At 51.8% G+C, this 19,394-nt stretch overlaps 1 protein-coding gene across 2 annotated transcripts in view; it reads left to right on the forward strand.

Moving 5' to 3' along the window:
* Positions 1-7,681: 7,681 nt before the first annotated feature.
* Positions 7,682-19,394, forward strand: part of RAD54L2 (RAD54 like 2) — a 50,065-nt gene continuing 38,352 nt past the window's right edge. Inside the window, exon 1 of one of the 2 annotated variants that reach the window (XM_081159374.1) lies at positions 7,682-7,787. The gene's annotated coding sequence lies outside the window, so the exon portion shown is untranslated. Of the gene's footprint in view, positions 7,788-8,796; positions 8,878-19,394 lie in introns of those variants that run through there. The other variant, XM_081159375.1, reaches the window with a different exon arrangement.

The following is a 19,394-nucleotide window of genomic DNA, read 5'->3' on the forward strand; positions in this document are numbered from 1 at the left end:
GGGAACCAGGGACAGACCCTGATGGAGACTCAGGTCACATAAAGCTTCCTACTCGGTCAGTTCTTTCTCTTAGAAAAGCCTAGAGAAGAATGACCTTGTCCGATGGGAGGAAGCTGCTCTGACCCCCAATCCTGAGGTCAGAGACCCACCATCACCACCACCCCAAGTCACCACCTCCTACCCCTGCCCAAACCTGGCAGCAATGGGCCTGGGCCCTCGAGAGCCAGTGGCAGATGTAGCCAGGGGTACCCAGGTAGGCCTGGGGGTCTGAGTCATTGAGGAGAGATGTGTCCTGGGCCCTTACCGTGAGGCAACTCCTTCCCCTTCATTCCCTCTGAGGTGTTGGTGTCTCTTCATGAAAAGTCACATGATGTTCCTGGGGGCTGCCCCTCTGCCCCGCTCCTACTTCACCAGGCCCAAACTTGTCACAAGATGGCCTTCTGTGAAGTCACAAAGCTGGCTGCCTCCCCACGTGACCAGGGATCAAGACAACCGGGGACTAGTGGGAATTCCTTGGAGGCTGGCTGCAGAAGTGGCCTTTGGACTCTGGAGAAGGGTGTGGGGTCTGGGGGGGGGGGTGCTCAGGTTGTAGGACCAAGGGGGTCTGTTGAAGACCTGGGGATGGATAGTTTCCCAGGTCTTGGTCATTGCCAGGAGGTGAGAACAGCTGGGGCCTGGGGCTATGGTCTTTGTCATGGGCCTGTCCCTCAAGACTTGGGGGTATGGGGAGGATCTCCCCCACCAGCTGCGTGTACCTAAAGGTCCCGATCACTGCTGTTCTGGGTATTTCATGGCAGTGAGGTGAGGACCTCGGACCAGGGGCCAGATCTTCCCCTCAGTGCAATCCACCCACCAGGGACCATCCACTCGTTGACTGTCCCACCTACTTCCTGGGCAAGCACATGCTGCCAAATTCCACTGCATGGACAAGCAGCCCTGGTGGCCTGCTCGGAGGAAGGGGAATGCAGGGAGGGGTGGGTGTGCTCAGCTCCGGCTTCCTCCGGTGTGCAGGCACCTTCCCCGACAGAGGAGCCGGCTCAGGGGAGGAAAGAAGCTTCACTCCGTAGCGTGCAGACTCAGCCGCTGTTGTGAAGGGTCGCCGTTTGGGCGTGGGGCATGGGAGCCGGCCACTTGGAGGAAGCCTTGTATTAAAAACAAATGAACAGCCCTGGCCGGTGTGGCTCGGTGGTTAGAGCGTCAGCCTGCACATTGAAGGGTCTTGGGTTCGATTCCCGTCAAGGGCACCTGGGTTGCAGGTTCAACCGCCGGCCACAGTTGGGGTACGTGCAGGAGGCAACCAATCGATGTGTCTCTTCACATCGATGTGTTTTTTTTTCTCTCTCTCTCTCTCCTCCCCTTCCCTTCCTCCTACTCTCTAAAAATTAATGGAAAAAATATCCTTGGGTAAGGATTTAAACAACAAACGAACAAAATCACTTTCAGTAAAGTCAAGGATTCCCCAGCTTTGGCTCTATGCCCGGCCCTGTACCGTGTCCCCGGCGGAGATGACAGTCCTGCCCTCAAGGGCCCAGAGTCTAGGGACAGAGCGATTATGCTCAGTGGCCTCCCTTCAAGAGAAGGCTGGCGTTCCAGGCAATGGTGGGCCAGCCTGGAAACCGGGAGCCCCACGCCCCAGGCCAGGACCCTACGTTTCTCTCAAGGGAAGAACAAACCAGGCCCAGCCGGCGTGGCTCAGCGGTTGAGCATCGACCTAGGATCCAGGAGGTCGCCGTCTGATTCCCAGTCAGGGCACGTGCCCGGGCTGCGGGCTCGATCGTGGGGCAGGCGACTGATCAATAACTCCTCATCATTGATGTTTTTCTCTCTCCTTCTCCCTGAAATCAATAAAGACATATATATTTTTTTAAATCTTAAAAAAAATAAAAGCAAAAACCCCAGAATTTTGAGGGTTTTTGTTGGTGTTAACCCTCACACGAGGATATTTTTTTCCACTGATTTTTAATATATGTGCTGCCGAAGCGAGCACTCCACTGATTTTTAGAGAGAGAGGAAGGGAGGGAGGCGGAGGGGAGGGAGAGAGAGAGAGAAAAACATCCATGTGAGAGAGACACGTCGACTGGTTGCCTCCCGAATGCACCCAGACCGGGGCCAGGGATCGAACCTGCGACCCAGGTACGTGCCCTTGACTGGGAATCCAATCTGAGACCCTTTGGTCTGCAGGCCAACGCTCTAATAGCTGAGCCACACCACCAGGGCTGAAATACCTTTACAGTGTCTTACTTGAGATGCCTGATTGACCTGGGGGCAGAGCAGATAAATGTAAAACCTCTCCACGGCGTCTGAGGGTTATATGAGCTAACAGACAGACAGGGCCTAGCCCGACCCAGGCGGTTGCTCAGTGTAAGCTGGCTTTTGTGTTTCATTCTAAAGCCACCTCTTCGGCACAGTTCCCTCGCAGCCGCCGCTGGTGGGAGGGAGAGAGAGTGACAGGCCCTCCCCACCCCTGCTCTCAGGCCTGAGGCAGGAGGGGCTTTGCCAGTAGCTCAGTCACACAGCTGAACTGGCGATGCTGCAGCCAGGCCTCAAGTGACAGTAACCGACCTCCGTGGGGACTGGAGTTCTGCACTCAGTCGGGACTCCCGACAGGCACTGCGCACCTACTGTGTGTGCAGGTCCTGTGCTCAGCCTCCCAACAGTCCTACGAAGTAGGTAGCATGCTCCATTGTAACATGAGTGAGCTGAGGCCCGGGGAGGCTGACTCACGCGTGCGAGGCTGCAAGGCTCTAAGGACCAAGTCCAGCGCTCCTGCTCTCTCCTCCCTCACGAAAAGTGGGTAGGAGAGGGGAGCGTTCAGCCAGCACCCCCAGGGACTGCTTGGCCTGTGGCACTTACCCCCAACCCCCAGCAGCCTAATGAAGATGTCGCCTTGGAGGACATCTCCGCAGAGGGCCCCCCACCAGGCCCGTTGGGACACCTGCCCTGGGGAGGCGCAGAGCACTCAGACGATGCTCTAACCAACTGTACTAGCCGCCCGGGCCCTTCCCTCCTTTCTCTGGGACTCTCAGCCCCAGTGCTCTCTGACTGGTTGCTTCATAGTTCTCTGCGTCTTTAAAACTTGACTCCAAGTTTATATCTTTTTTTTTTTTATTTAACTTTATCGCTGAAAGTATTACAATTGTCCCTACGTTTATATCTTGAGATGTGGAATCGAATTGGCCCACCTGCAATAGGTTTTTCTCCCTGGGCCCATCAGCTGCTGAGAGGGGACTGAGACACATGGCACAAACATGCGCGCTAGGCCTCAGTCCTGAGCGGGTAGTCGGTTTTGGAAAGGGGGGTATGCGCTAGGTCGACCCCCAAAGGTGTCTCCTGCAGCTCTTCTTACCCTGTGCTCCCCTCTTGTAGGCTAGCTGCCTGTTACTGGTCTGCCTCCCCCAGCGGACACAAGCTCTTAGGGCGGGGGCCACGTTGTACAACTCTGTCTCCAGGGCTGAGACACCATGTGCCCAATAAATATTTGTGACATGAAGTGCAAAGAAAGCCCAGGGAAAGGACAGCTTTTAGGTTCATGGAGGCGTCACAGGTGACATGACATTTGGGCCAGAGATTAAAGCAGAGGGACTTGACTAACCGGGAGTAGAGATTTAGCAAGAGGGAACCTGGCCCTGTGGCCGGAATCGGTCCAACCCCTACTGAGCACCCAGCGCTTAACGACACGTTGGGTGACTGCTATGGGAGGAGGGCAAGACCTGGAAACGGGTGGAGAGTAACTGAAGGGGAGATGAGGCTCCTGGAGTGTCTGAACCCAAATATTTTCTCCTCTGGCCCTAGCCGGTGTGGCTCAGTGGTAGAGCGTCAGCCCAGGCACCAAAGGGTCGAGGGCTCGATTCCTGGCCAAAGGCACATACCTGGGTTGCAGGCTCATTCCCCGAGCCCCTGGTCGTGTGTGGGAAGCAACCAATTGATTTTTTTTTCTCTCTCTCTCTCTCCTCCTCCCTCCCTCCCTTCCACTGTCTCTAAAAATCAATGGAAAAAAAATCCTCTGGTGAGCATTAACCAAAAAAATAATATATATTTTTTCTCTTCTGAACCCCTGCTGGTGGTTTGCTCACACAGGAGTGAAGGCTGTATTTTAATTGTCTGTGTGCCCGTGTGCCCCAGGAACCTCAGGGCCTGTGTGCTTTTCATCTTTGGGTAACAACTCCCCCGGGCCATTTGCATGAGACTGGATCCCCTGGCGGAAAATGGGGGCTGTGGGCAGCCCTACTGTTGCACCCAACGCGGGCACATGGAGCTCGGCCCTGCCCCAGACTCTGAGGCACCCAGCTGGAGGGTCAGTCCCAGCTCTGATGAGCCTGAGGCAGGTGCTGGAACCAGGGTAACCGCAGCAGTGCCGCTGAGCCTGGGGGACCCCGGGCAACCTCGTGGGGAGGTGACTAATGCCCGAGGGTCTTCTCTAGAAGGAGATGGTGGAACTGACTTAAAATAGCAGAGGCGGTCGCCAAGTTTTCTCTGAACCGAATGAACCCGCACGTATGTTTAGGGCTCCCAGAGAGTTTAGGGCCATTTCCCCATTTCTTTCTCGCCACTATAAGCATCGTACACCCATTTTGCAGAGGAAGAACCCTCCTCAGGGAGGCTAAGTGATTTGCCTAAGGTCACCCAGCACGTGAGAGGAGGTGGTCCCCCGTCCCCAACACACACACCATCGCTGAGGAAGGAGACCTCTCCTCTTGGAGGGACTGACAGCCCCTCCCAGACACATGAAACTCTCCCCAGACCTCGGAGCCTGTAAGCGGAGACCATTCTTCCTCCCTTACTCAGAAAAACAGGTATTGACCTCCTACTACGTGGAAGGCATCATCCCCCCTCCCTTGTTGAAACCCGCGCTCAGAAAGTCAGAACATCAAAATGAACCACTTGAACACCTCACAGCACAGTCACAATGTTATGCAAAACATTTTTATCACCCCCAAAATAAAACCATTAAGCCATTACTCCCTGTTACCTACCCCACCCCCACCTCCTTCAGCCTCTGGCAACCACCAGCCTGCTTTCTGTTTCTGTGGGTTTACCTATTCTGGACATTTCATATGAACGGAGTATGTAACAGCACAGTGACCCAACGTGTAGCATTCTGTGTCTGGATTCTTCACATTGTCTTCAATATGTTGCTACATGTTGTCACATGTGTCAGTACTTCATTCCTCTTCGTGGCTGTATAGTATTCCATTGCGCGGCCAGCAGCACATTTTGCGAATCCACTCATTTGCTGATGAACACTGGTGTTTCTCCACCTTTTGACTATGGTGACGAAAGCTACAATGAACATTGGTGTGCAAGTACCTGCTGAGGCCATGGTTTCGATTCTTTTGGTCATATACCCAGGGGTGAAATTGCTGGGTCACATCATAATTCTGTTTAACTTTTTGAGGAACCACCAGTTTATCACAGTGGCCGCACCAGTTTCCATTCCCATCAGCAACATACGAGGGTCCCAACTTCTCCACATCCTCACTAACACTTGTCATTTTCTGTTTGTCTTTTTACATTATTATTTTATAATAGCCATCCTGATGGTTTTGACTTGCATTTTCCTAATGATTAGTGATGTTGAGCATCTTTTTATGCGCTTTTTGGCCATTTTTGTAGATCTTTGGTGAGTTGTCTATTCAAGTCCTTTGCCCGTTTTTGAATCAGACTGCTGAGTTTTTGTTGTTGTTGAATTGTGGGAGTTCTTTATATATTCTGGATACGAATCCCTTATCAGATGTATGATTTACAAATATTTCTTCCATTCCATGGGTTGCCGTTTCACTTTGTCGATAGTGTCAACTGATGCACAAGTGTTTAATTTTCAAGGAATCCAATTTGTTTATTTCTTTTCTTTCGTTGCCTGTGCCTTTGGTGTCATATCAAAGAAGCCATTGCCAAATCCAATATCGTGACGTTTTGCCTTATGTTTTTAAGAGTTTTAGATAGTTTTGGGTTTTACATTTATGTCTTTCTACGTTTCGAGTTAATTTTGTAGATGGTGTAAGGTAAGGGTGTCCAATGTGTGGATGAGCAGAGCCTCGGTGCCCTGGAGCCGAGGGCCGGCCCCTCATATTTCCCACCCAGCCCTAACACAGGCTTGTTTAAATGGAACCTGGGCCATTAAAACTCTGGCTCTATAGTGATCTAAGAGCGGTCACTGACTGAGCTTTCAGGAGCTACAGGGAGAGGCCGGAAATGACCCATCTCAGCCTGCCCAGCTAAACCCCGAAGTCCAGCCAGGCCTACCTCTTTCTTTGCTTTCCTATATCCGTGCCTTTCCCCACGCTGTTGAGCATTTCAAGGTCTCCGTATCCTTAAAAGCCTTTCTTTAGCAAGTCTTTTGCTGCATAAGATGAAGTCCCCTTGCTCGAGGGAGCAGCGAGCCTCCACAGGTTTTGAGCATGGCTCTCTTACCCACGAGCTTGCCATCTCTAGACCGTCACCAAAATGACTATCGACGGGCAGAGCCCATTCCAGGGGGACAGTCTAAACGGAGATCCACGCGGGTATGTGTGCGACGCAGTGACAGAGCACAAGCGACTGATACAAGGGAGCCCTTCTGGAAAGTCTCTCCAGTCGAGGGAGAAAGGGAGTGAAGCGAAAGCTCCCGGAGTCTCAGAAGCCAGGGGACTAAGTGCGAACGGAGAAGCGGAGAACACCTGGCAGCCGGGATCCCTCCTGGGGCACCTTCTGCAGACCTAACCTCCCACTGATAGCTCGGGAACACACACACTTGTACTTGTATAACCTGATTTGCTCCGAAAAGTAACTAGGTATGTCTGACACGGACGGGAGTGAAGGCCCAGAAGAAGCGGGAGGTGGGGAGAAGGCAGGATTTGGGTGGTGGTGGTTGTCCACTGATTTCATGAGGAAGGCAAAACCTTATTACTAATTCGCTCTCGGAGTATTTTCATCGCACCAGCGTCCACAGGCCTGGGCTGCGGCGGGGAGGCGGGCGCAGGGAGCTCCGCTGCCCGGGGCGCACGGGGCCGTCACCACCTCGAGGCAGAAGGCCCCCCCCTCCCCTTAATGTCCGCGATCGAGAGAGCTTTCCACGCGCAGGCTGCTTTCCCGGGGAATTCCGAGGACAGCTCCAGGGGGCAGGAAACGGGACGGGAGGTGGGAAAGCGGAGACCCGCGGGGAGCGCGTCCAGGCCCAGGTCGGGGTCCCGCCGGGCTGCGCGGGGCGCGACGGCAGGAGGAGCAACGAGCATCGGCCGTGGCCGTGGCCGTGGCCCAGCGCTGCTGCGCCGCGTTTTCGCGCGCCAGGCCCTTCCATCATGTCTTTCAGCCCCAAGCAGCCCTCGGGGTTACCCCGACGGGAGGCGGGACCGAGGCCCCGGGGAGCCCCGGGTGGCCTGCGCGCCTCCCCGGCGGCTGGGGGTGCGACCCCTTTCCGCCCCACCCAGCCCCGGAGCCATCCGGATCCCGGCGCCGCCCTCGCTGCCGACACGGTCGCCGGGGGCGTCGCCCGCGCTTTCAGGAAGGGACCGCGGTCTACCCGGCGCGCGGGGGGAGCGCGGCGCGCTCGGCGGAACGTTCGTGCGGGCGGCGCGTGTTCCCGCCCGGACGCCCGGATGCCGCGAGGGGAACGCTTTAGGGTGCGGACCGCGAGCCGAGGCTCAGGCGCCGCCGGAGGAGCCCGGAGCCTGAGCGCGGCGCCCGGGCCTGGCCGGCTGCTTCCCGCCGCCGCCGCCGCCGCCGCCCCCGCCCCCGCCCCGGCGGCGCCGCGGAACGCGAGGCGCGAGGCCCTGGCCGGCCCGGCGCGGCCCGGAGCCCCGGCGCGGGAGGTGAGTGCGTGCGGCGCCGGCCCCGCGCCCGCTCGGGCCGCCGGGACCCGCAACAATGGGGGCCCCGCGGGGCCGCGCCCGGGGCCGCCCGCCCGCCCGCCCGCCCCGCCGCCCGGGCCTCGGGGCGCGCCGCCCACTCGGGAGCGCCGGGGACCGCGCGGGGCCTGCGCTCGGGGCCGGGCCTCGGGGCTGGTTCCGGGTTGTGCGCCGCGGAGGGCGGCGGGGCGCCCTGGAGAACGGCCGTCGTGGGGCGCAGGTGGGGGCGCGGCGGCCTGCACCCGAGGCGCCCGGCGCCGCCGTCTGTAAACTTGGCCGCCGGGGCCCGGCCGGCAGAGGCGGCCATGAGCCCGGGGAGGCCGCCGCCCGCCGTCCAGGGGCCCCGGGCCGGGCGCGGGGCGCGGGCGCGTCGCCCCCCGAGAGGAGCGTGGCCGCTGGGCCTCCCGACGGCGACCCCTCCGCGGGCGGGGCGGGGGCGACCCGGAGCTGCTGCCCCTCCCCCCCCCGCTCGCGAGTGGACGCGGCCGCTGTTCCGGGGGCCGGGCCGCGCGAGGGGCGTCTCGGGGCGTCGCGAGTCTGTCCCGGCCGGGCTGCGTGCGGCCCTCGGCTCGCGTCTCCCGCCGCGTCTGGACCGTGACTCGCGCTCTCTCCCCGGCGCCCGGCGGCCGTGGGGCAGGTCCGCACCTTGGAGACCCCGGGGCGGGCGCTCCGGGGCCCCGGTCCAGCGCTGTCGGTCGGCGCGGCGGCGTCTGGGGCGCAGCCCCGGGGAGTCCGGGGACCCCCAGCATCCGGGTGGTCGGGACGGAGGAGGCCCGTGCGTGGCCGACACAGCGCGGCGGATGCGGAGGTTTGTGCAGGGTTGCGGCTCCAAGCCGATGTCTTTTTTTTTAAATGGCCCCTGAGGATAATTTTCCCCATTGTTTTTTCACAGAGTGGAAGGTGGGGGGAGAGAGACACCAGAGTGAGAGAGACACCAAAGAGAGAGACACCAGAGTGAGGGAGACCCCAGAGTGAGAGACACACCAGAGAGTGAGAGAGACACCAGTTGGTTGCCTCCTGCTCACTCCCGGAGCAGGGCAAGCCTGCCACCCAGGTACCTGGCCTTGGCTGGAATTGAACCCGGGACACTCTGGTCTGCAGGCCGAGGCTCTAACCCCTGAGCCAAACCGGCCAGGGCAGAACCTGTATATTATTAACCAGTGCCGCCCAATTAATTTAATAAAAAGCTTTTAAAGCTCTTTATATCTCTAAATTCATGAAACCTTACTTGTTCCTGCTGCTGTGAAGTCATTACGTTGACTCTGCTGAACCTTGGTGACGGCCAGTGCCCAGGACACTCTTCGCTGGGAGCGTTGCGTGTCCTCAGCGAATTCAGTCTGTGAACTGGGTTTCTTCTTCATCACTGGGCGTGCGCACCAGTCCTCGGGCCTGCAGGTGTGCGCCAGAGCTCTCCGTGTGTAGTGTCCGCGCAAAAGGTGGTGTGGTGTCTGTGGATGGGATACGAAGCCCTATGTGGGAAAACACAAGATCGGAATCATTGCACCGTATCAGTTTATTTAGAGAGAGAGGAGGTGCCGCCTGCCTGGAATCGGGTATACGTTTTCAGGTGAGATGTGAGGTAGTTTTGACTATTTGTAGTTGTATTGATAGTTCTGGGGATTGTTTTCCCCTTATTCTTTAAAAAATTATGTATTTTCCTCAAATTGTATTCTTTCTCTTTGTCTCTCTTAAATTTTCTGTCTTAAGTAATTCATTCTTTCATGAACCAATATCTGTAGAGTTATGCCAGGCACTGTGTTGGGCACCTCCACAATGATGTTTTTTTGTTTTTTTTGTTTTTTTAATTTCAGAGAGAGGAAGAGAGAGGGAGAGAGAGAGAAACATCAATGATGAGAGTCATTGATCGGCTGCCTCCTGCACGACCCCTGCTGGGGATCGAGCCCACAACCCGGGCATGTGCGCTGACCGGGAATTGAACCTTGATCTCCTGGATCCTAGGTCGATGCTCAACCTCTGAGCCACGCCGGCTGGGCACAATGGTGATATTTTTGACATTTTAATAGTAGTAGTTCTTAGTTCAGAAGTGGCTTTGTGGTGGTCAAGGCTTGCTGCTAGGAGTTAATGTAGTTAGTGGTAGTGATGGGGGCACTAGTCTCAGTGGTACTAGTAGTAGGAGTGTAGCGGGTGCTGTGCACGGATGAGGGGTAAGTGTCCTTGTCTGGTGAGGAAGGCAGCCCACTGTCTTCACCCATTGGTACCCTGGACAGGTGAGAGAATTTCCAAGGTACTACGGTAGGCAAGAGTCCACACTTGAAAGTCCTAGGTTATTCCTGGCAGTTATTTTTTTTTTTCCCCTGGAAGTTTCTGTGGAAAAGCCAGGACATAACTGTGGCATGTCCGTGTTTGGGAAACAGTGGGCATTCCCATTGACAGGTGCTAGGGTATGCCAAGCAGCGTCGTTCTGTGTGGCCCCTTTTTCGAATGTTTCTTTTGCTTCTGGTGCCGTCAGAGACTTCACTTTGGTCCTTTTGCCTGGAAGGCTCCAGATGTTGGAAAGTCTCCAGATGTCTTTCTAGAATTTGAGCTAGTTTGATGGAATCTAGCAGTCTGTTCGGGAACGGTTTGATGAACAGAAGGTTCACAGGTTTTGTTATAGACTTGCTCAGTTTTATTTTTTCCCTGGGGGGGGGGGGGAGGCAAGAGGAAAGTAAGTATGGCCAGACAGAAGTGATTCAAAATAACTGGCTCTGAATCTCTTCTAGTCTTCCTTAGCCAAGTTCCCCTCTGTGCTAGGTGGTCTTGAACTCCAGTTGAAAGTAAATAATATTGCCCTGGCCAGTTTGGCTCAGTGATTAGAGCGTCCGCCTGCGGACTGAAGGGCCTGGGTTTGATTCCGGCCAAGGGCACGTGCTTCAGTTGCAGGCTCGATCCCCAGCCCTGGTCGGGGCGCTTGAGGGAGGCAACCTACGGATGCATCTCTCTCACATTGATGTTTCTTTCCCTCTCTCTCTCTCCCCCCTTCCTCCCTCCCACTCTCTCTGAAAATCAATGGAAAAAATTTTTTAAATTGCCCAGCTGGCATGGCTCAGCGGTTGAGCATCGACCTAGGATCTAGGAGATTGTGGTTTGATTCCTGGTCAGGGCACATGCTCAGGTTGTGGGTTCGATCTCCAGCATGGGGTGTGCAGGATGCAGCCAATCAATGACTCTCTCATCATTGATGTTTCTCTCTCTCCCTCTCTCTCTGAAATCAATAAAAATATATTTAAAAAATAAATAAAAATGAAAAGTAAATAATATTCCTGTGGCCTCAGAATGCCATGAACATCTAGGTCCTGGTGTGTCTCTGTGTCGGCGTCTCACGAGGACCTTTATGACCCGGCCTCTGCAGCATCTTCTGTTCTAGTCCCTCCTCTGCCACAATTCCTCTGCCCTTACGGCTCCGTAGTGAGCTCCCGGAGGGTCCCTGCGTGCTCAGGCTCTTCTTGCTAATTATCCTTGCCATTCTAGTGCCCGCCTGACTCTCCGGCTTGAACTGGCCAGGCATCCAGGCACTACCATCTCTTAGAAGCCTTCCTTGATTCTTTCCAGATTGGGCTGAATGCCTCTGCTTCGTATGGCCTCTGTGGTCTGCACCATCTTTTTTCATAATCACACTGTACTCTTAACTTTTGGCGTTCTTGTGTTTTCCATGCCTGGGCTGTGGCCTGCTTGAGGACAGGACCTAGTACTCTTATATCCCAGTACCTAACCATTTCTGACGCAGAGTAGCTCAGTAAACATCTGTTGAGTGAGCGAATGAATGAATGAATGTGTATGAAGTGACGGGAAGTCATTCCTGTGGAGATGGTGGTGTGGCGAGAGTTCCCACTTCATGGCCACGTCTGATTTCTGTATTGCCAAAGACAGCGTCCCTCTGCCTCGGCATTTCTAGGTTACTAAAAGCAATGCTTAAATTTGCTGTGAAAACGTGTTGCTCATTTCGTGCTCTCATGATTTTGAGGCCGAGGGACTATTACTAGCTCTCCCTGGGTCTTGCAAGAGTTTCCCTGGGAAGAGAACGTCACAGTTCTCCTTGGTACCAGCTAGATCTTCCATTGCGCACTTACCGATCTGAGCCCTCCGTCCTCGTGTGTGAAGAGGGACTACCTCATGTTGGGCTGCGAGGGCTCCAGCCTGGGGCTGGGGAATGGATTCAGCACTCACGTGTTGTGACTTTGGGAGACGGCTGAGTTCACTGTCACCATATTCAGGATGCTATAAGAGTATTTGCCCAAACTTTATTTAGGGATTTCAACTCATTACAAGTCCTTTGCTCAAGCGGCCTAGTGTTGTACTAATACTGAAACTGATGTTTGAATTCTTTGTTAGGAGGCTGCGTGCTCTGAGTTACTAACCTAGAAGTGATGGAACTGTGCCAATGCATTTAGTCACCCTCTCAGTTCTTCTTAGTGGTTCTTCTCAAATAACTTGAGAGAGTGTACTGTCTAAATTACTTGATTTAATTTTCATGGTTAATCAGACCACAGAGAAATTCACTGAGGCCAGGTGTGAGGACCCTTATCGAAGCTACATAGCGTAGTTACTTCATCACGCAGATGACAAACTTAACAGGCTGCAGAAAAGGAAAGCGTGAAAGTACTGTAGTTAGATTAAAGATAAACATTGATGAGATAAAAAGGGAAACTGAGACAAAGCACAGGGTACTCTAAATGTGGCAAGTGACTGTTAACTGAAGTATTTTTGCAAGCAGTTTAGCGATGTTGAGAAGGAAGTTGTTGTGATATAGGTTAGAAGCAATAAAAACATGGACAATTTTAGTCAGCATGGGCACATTGGGGGTATTAGCACCCACTTAGAGTTTTATAGCACTGTTGATGAAAGTGATATATACGCAGAAATGAAAATGTTTGCTTTACTAGGATAAATGTACCTTGTATATGTGTGATATTGTAGTTTATGAAACACTTTTTATACATTTACTTTACTTTACCCTCCCAGCCACCCTGGGAGGCAAATATCCCCATTTCACAGATGAGAAAGCACATACGAAGAGGTGATGCGTGATGGGGCTCACTGTCAAGTGCACAAAGCCAGTGAGAAGGAAAGTTAGGACTTAATGCCAGGGTTTTTTATTCTAAGTTTAGGGCCTTTTTTTATGTCCTCATAGATATTGTTAGGGCTTCAGTTTGGGGTGACAGTCACCCCTCACTTGAGGCCTCTGGCTAATCGAGGATACATACACAGAAGATAGTGCCACACGGGGAGTAGAGCAGCTGCTCCATTAAGAGCAGCCCAGTAACTCTGGAAGACCTGGGTGGGGGAGGAACCCAGAGGGAGCCCCACCTTCCTCAGGCCACTTGGTGGTCCAGAGAACAATTCAGAATCAGGTGGAGATGTTTGTGCACTGAGGCCCAGTGACACTAGTTAGGGGTCTTTCTAATGTGATGATGCATAGGAATTGGAAGAAAAATGCAAGTTTGGGGAAGAATGCTTTAGCTGTGATTCTGGCTTGAGCTCGGACTTTTTCCTCTCATTGTGCCTTCCGGTCCCACTGCTTCCCCCGCCCCATCTCTCCACCTTTCTCCTCCCCACTCTCTCACCCACCTCCCACCTTAGCTGGGATGCCTGTTTGCCATGATCCACAGTTTCAGTGCTGCCTTCCCCAGGTCTGAGGACCCTTTGCCCACCTGACTTCGTCCGCTGTCTTTCTCTGCTAGTTGCCATCCTGAGCTATCTCCCCTGGCTTCCTCTGCTGCCCCTAGACTGCCCAGTGCTCCTGGGGAGTCGGGACGAGGGGCTGTCTTGGTTGCCTGCAGTTTGCACTGCCCACTTGAGTGGCGCTGTCTCTGCCCCTCAGGGTCCCATTTCCTACAGCAGCTGCTTGCAGGGTTCCCAAGGCCTTTTCTCCCTCAGGCTCTAGACTTGTCCCTCATTCTTGACCTTTGACCTCACTTTAGGGTTTGTGTTCCCTAATTTTTCCCCCTTTCTATCATGATGCTTTCATCACTAGAATCTCTTGCTTTTAGGATATCCTTGACTTTTTTTTCTGGTTATACTGGTAATATATGAGCACAGTAAAATTCATGCATTTTTAAATGAGGAAAAGAACCCATAATCCCGTGTCTCAGTGTTAACTACCATTAAGAATTTGGTCTGCATTTATCCACATTTTTCCCCCACTGTGTATGCTAATGTGTGAGAGAGATAAGTAATTCCTTTTTGCAGGAATGGAATCACAATGTATCTACTTTTATGTCATTTGCTCCCCCCCCCCCATTTAATGCTTTTGTATTTTCCCGTGTTTAGGACCCATCTTGATCCTATCTTTTAATAGTTACACAGTATTATGTTGTATACTTGTATCAATTTTTTTAGTCCCTGGTGATAGACATTGGTTTTTATTTGAAGTTACAAGCATCCTTGAATATATGTATCTTTGTATACCTCTTTGTATACATTGTATACATATTTTTATACCTTGTGTACATACTTAGAATAAAGCCCTACAAGTGGAGTTTCTGTGTCAAGGGTTATGCATGTTAAAAATGTTGCTAGATATTACCCAGTAAAGATTGTATCAACTTATATTTCTCCTCTAGCACTGAACATTATCACTATTTTTAATCTTTGCCAATTTGAAGCCTAGATTACTAATTATAATGTACATTTCCTCATTGGGAGGATGAGCATTTGTCATATGTTTACTTAATATATATTGATTGATCAATTAATTCATTAATCAGTTATCTCCTCCTAACTTCTTTCTATCCTTCTTCCCCTCACCTTTTTGTTTTTACCTACATACATGGTAGAACCATAGTGTCTTTGCTGGCTCTGGGCCTCTCATGCTACTCTAGCCCCCTCCTTCCTGTCCCTGCCTCTTTGATCTAAAATGAAAACTCCTGTGTCCAGCGACTATATGAAGACTTCCGCTTGCAGGCTTTCCCCATTCACCCTCCTCATCCTTTCCAACACATCTTTTGAGACAGTAAATTTCTGCGGCCCTTGATGATTGTTGCTGTTGTTGTTATTATTATTATTATTATTATTATTTTGGTACAATACTTATCAACCCATCCCCACACCACCTAAACAGTTTCTCTTCTGTCAATCAAGAACTCTTTAGCCCTGCCGGGCGTGGCTCAGCGGTTGAGCATCGACCTAGGATCCAGGGGATCGGGGTTCGATTCCCGGTCAGGGCACACGCCCGAGTTGTGGGCTGGATCCCCAGTTGGGGGCGTGCAGGAGGCAGCCAATCAGTGACTGTCATCATTGATGTTTCTCTCTCTCTCTCTTTCTCTCTCTCTTTCCCTCTCCTTTCCTCTCTCTGAAATCAATAAAGATATATTTTTAAAAAACACACACACAAAAAAACTCTAAGTGTATAGGTCTTGTCAGTCATGTTAACTGTAATGACAGTGACTGCATCCACTGCCTATGGGACTCACTCACTGAGTAAAATGGCAAGTAGAAATTACCTCACCATTTAAGTCATCATTCCTGCTCTCTTTTTTTTCCTTTCGCAAAGTGTATCGTTGAATTTAAGAAAGGTAAGATGTTAGAGGAAATTCCACTGTATAATCAGAGCTCCTTTGTACTGGGAGTACATAAAGGGAGTCTTGGTGTTGGTGGGCTACTGTCAGTCTAGCTAAGAACACAGTTAAGACATTTATTAAGTGTGAAATGAATGACAGAGACCCCGAATGCACCAGAGTTTAGAGAAGGAAGCAACAGATTCTGGGGTTTGGATGCTATTGGAAGGCTTCTTGGAGGAGGCAGACCTTGAGACAAACCCTGAAGCAGAGCAGAATTAGACAAACTGAGGAGAGGAAGAGAGGACATTCTACATAAGAATCATGGCTTGGATCTGAGGAGCTTGGAAAAGGCAGGAAGTACCATGTTTTCTGGAAAGGGAGATAAGGTGATTCATTAATAAATACTGATTAAGCATCTCCTGTTGACCAGCACTGGCGGGCACTAAAGATGTACAGAGGAGAGAACCTCATCTCAGAGGGATGACTGGAACCCTCGAGGAATCACCCAGCCCACTGACAAAGATCCGTAAGCAACCTGGGAAATACAACAAACGATCAAGGTTCTTCCATCAGGCAATGAACAGATAAACAGAATGTAACATATCCATAGAAATATTTATTATTCAGCAATAAAAGGAACTAAAGTATTGATACACGCTACAACATGGACAATCCTTAAAAACATTATGTTAAGTGAAACAAGCCAGTCACAGAAGGCCACATATTATACGATTCTATTTATCTGAAATCCCCAGAACAGGCAAATCCATAGAAACAGAAAGATTAGTGGTTACCAAAGGGTAGGAAAGAGAATGGGGAGCGACTGCTTAGTGAGTGCAGGTTTCTTTTTGTAGCAGTGAAATGTTCTGGAAGTAGATAGTGGTGATGGTCATATAACCTTGTAAATATACTAAAACACTGACTTGAACACTTGAAATGGTGAAATGTATGGTATGTGAATTATATATTTCATAAGGAAGGAAAAAGAGTCCATCACATTAAGGTTCTACAGGACAAAGAAAGTAATTTTGCCTGAAGAGGTTGGTGAAGGCTTCCCAGAGGAGGCACCAGACCTGCATGTTAAAGGACACGGAGCTTTCCTCTGGAAGAGAGGGATGACGTCATTCAGGGACACGGAGGGACGCATGCGGAAGCCCAGTTCTGTGGGACTAGTGGTTGTGGGGAGTAAATGGGGAGACAGGCTGCAGAAGTTGGGCAGTAGACAGGCCGGATCTTGCTCCAGCCCGAGGACCTTGCTGAGGAGTCTGAACTTTGTTCTATACAGGGATTGGCAAATACATGGCACTTGACACCACTTTTCCTGTCTGCCTGGCAGACGTATCTATTATGCCACTGAGCCGTTCTCTGCTGAGCTCAGGAGTTGACTCAATATCTGTGTCCATGCAGTCCTCCCACAGTCCACGTGCCCCCAACAGGAGGAATCGCTAAAGGATCGCAAGCCGGGAAGTGGCATCATCTGAATTCCCAACTTGGACACTCTGGAGGGTGTCTGGAGGCAAGATTAGGTAAGAAGCCGCTGTAATAGTCTGAGCAAAAAACAGTCAGACCTGAAGTACAGTAGTGGCTGTGAGAAGGAAGACAAGGGGAAGCATTAAAGGCTACGGAGGCAAAACCAGTAAGACTTCAGTAGCCAGCGGAGCCCCATGAGGGCAGCCTCGTCACCAGCCTCCCCAGCACCCAACACAGTACTCGGTACATGGGAAGGGCTCCCTGAATATTAACCAAATCGGTGTTTTATCATTTCTTGCCCTGGCTGGGTAGCTCAGTTGGTTAGAGCATCTTCTTGATATGCCAAGGTTGGGGTTTGATCCCTGGTCAGGGCACATATAAGAAGCAAGCAACTGAATGCACCAGTAAGTGGAACAGCAAACTGATGTTTCCCTCTCTCACCCTCCTCCTCCCTTCCGCCCCTCCCTCCTCTCTAAAAACCAATACATAAAAAAATTCTGACTATTATACCCTTTTGGAGTTATTCTTGGTGTACATGTCTATAGGAATACATATATAAAACTACTTGTACTGTACTTATGTGGGCAACTGAAGAGGCTTTTCAAGGGCGACTGTAACTGTCGGTCTTTCTTCACATGTGGGCCTTGGGGCCCCGTGTGAGCCCAGCCGAGATGCCTGGGCCCTGTGGGAGACACCCAGTGAACTTTTGTTGGCAGTATGAGCACTTGCCCCGGTTGGTCCCTGGATGTGGACATGGATGGGGGTGGGCAGCCACAGCCTGAAAAACACGATGCTGCTAAGGATGGGGGGAGGCCAGGCAGGACGGACTCACTGACGGCTTGACTTCACAGCGCCAGCGAGTACCTGCGTCAGCGTGCAGTGCTGATGTTTCCATCATGAAGTCATATTTATTGCAAAACAAAGGAATAGAGAAGAAAATTATATCAGAACAATTCCATTTCGAGGGCATATTGGCAAATTTTTGTCCCTTGAAGATTCACTTCTCAGTGTTTCGTAAGAGAGGAGCCCTGTGAGGCGCTTAAGCGGTACCTGCCTCCTGAGAAATCAGATGGAAACAGTGGCATCGACAAAATAGCTTGTTGAAGTGGAAACTGTTACTTTTTCACATTCAGTGTGTTTAAATTTTGTCTCCACTGATATTCTTCCTTCCCCAGGTTATGTCTCCAGCTGCCTAATCTCTCATAAGGAGTCTTGAATCTTAATGTGTGGGTAGAACATTTGGTTCTTATTGCTCCCATGGGCCTTATCTCTGGCTTAGCAGAGAGAATATCTATGTCCCAGATATTTTTCATTTAGTAACTTCAGTGCCTTACACCCGGTTGACTTTCACCTCACCTGACTGCTTCAGATCTGAACCGATACATTCCGGAGCCCGACTTGGTTCCTTCTGGACTATGGGAGAGCCTTTCGGTGTGGGTGGTTCTGGCTGCCTCTGGGTTCTTCCCTTCTCTACTGTTCTATCCAGTCATTGTTTGTAGGCTTGGTTTATCCAGTTTTGTCTGGAAGGAATGCCTGTTTTCTGGGCTTGAGGCCAACTTTTTACTTAACTTTTGGGTAAAACTGTACAGCATCCCAGCTGCTGTCTCCAGAGATGAGCTCCCCAAAACCAGTTTTATTTGTTCAGAAACCAGATAGTGCATAATACAGTGAAAGATACTACACACATACTGGAAATAAAAACAGGCTCTCCCTAAACAGATCATCAGTCGTCTACGTGAGAACCAACATACTGGTGTGCACCAGGCCATCGCGGCTCCCGGGCTTCCAGATGGGCTGGAGCTGCGGTAAGGCTGCTGTGCTTTCGTGAGAGACCTTGTAAAATAAGTTTCACATCTGCGTGGGATTCTTTGTGTTGTGCTACGTTATCAAGTGCTTGTTACATTGCGAGTCACATGTTGTGTGAACCCTTGCAGCACCTGAAGTGTAGGTGTCATTCCCCAGGTGAGGGGGAGTTAAGTAATTTGCCCCAGTGAGGTGCTGGCGTTAACCTGGGTCCCTGACACCGAGAGCTCCCGGCCGTGAGGCACGGTGGCCATCTGAGCAGCGCTGGCAGTAAGCTGGGCCACCTGTGGCCTCTGGTCTCGAGCCTGGGCTGCTGTCTGAGGAGGAGGGCCAGCGGCACCCAGGCCCGGCAGGGAGGCTGGAAGAGGAGCCTCACGTGTCTGTTACCCTTTCACCCAGGCTGGGGAAGGACTTCACCAGCCCAGTGTTTCACCGCCCAGCAGTTCTCAGACCTGCCTCCCTCTGGCTTGTCAACTGGCTGCTGTGTCCTGTTTCCTCTCATTCCATCTGCCTTGTTTCTTACAGCAAATTTTTCTTCCAGACCATGTTTTCAACAGCGTGCTCAGTGCTGAGCTCTGTCTCTTCATAGTACAGTTTACATAAGTGACTTGCCCATGTTACACTGAAAAATGAACTGGGGTTTGTTTTCATTTTGAAACCTGTGCTCTTAACCGGCAGTCGGGTGCAGAGTGATCTTTATAAAGATGGATCTGCCCGTTCATCCTGATCTTCCTCACAGGATAGAACCCAGTCTCCCGAGCGGGTACGTAGGGTGCTCCGTGGTCTTGGCCCCGTTTCT

This window comes from Miniopterus schreibersii (genome assembly GCF_964146895.1).
Source record: "Miniopterus schreibersii genome assembly, chromosome: 15".
In the NCBI taxonomy this organism is placed as follows: domain Eukaryota; kingdom Metazoa; phylum Chordata; class Mammalia; order Chiroptera; family Miniopteridae; genus Miniopterus; species Miniopterus schreibersii.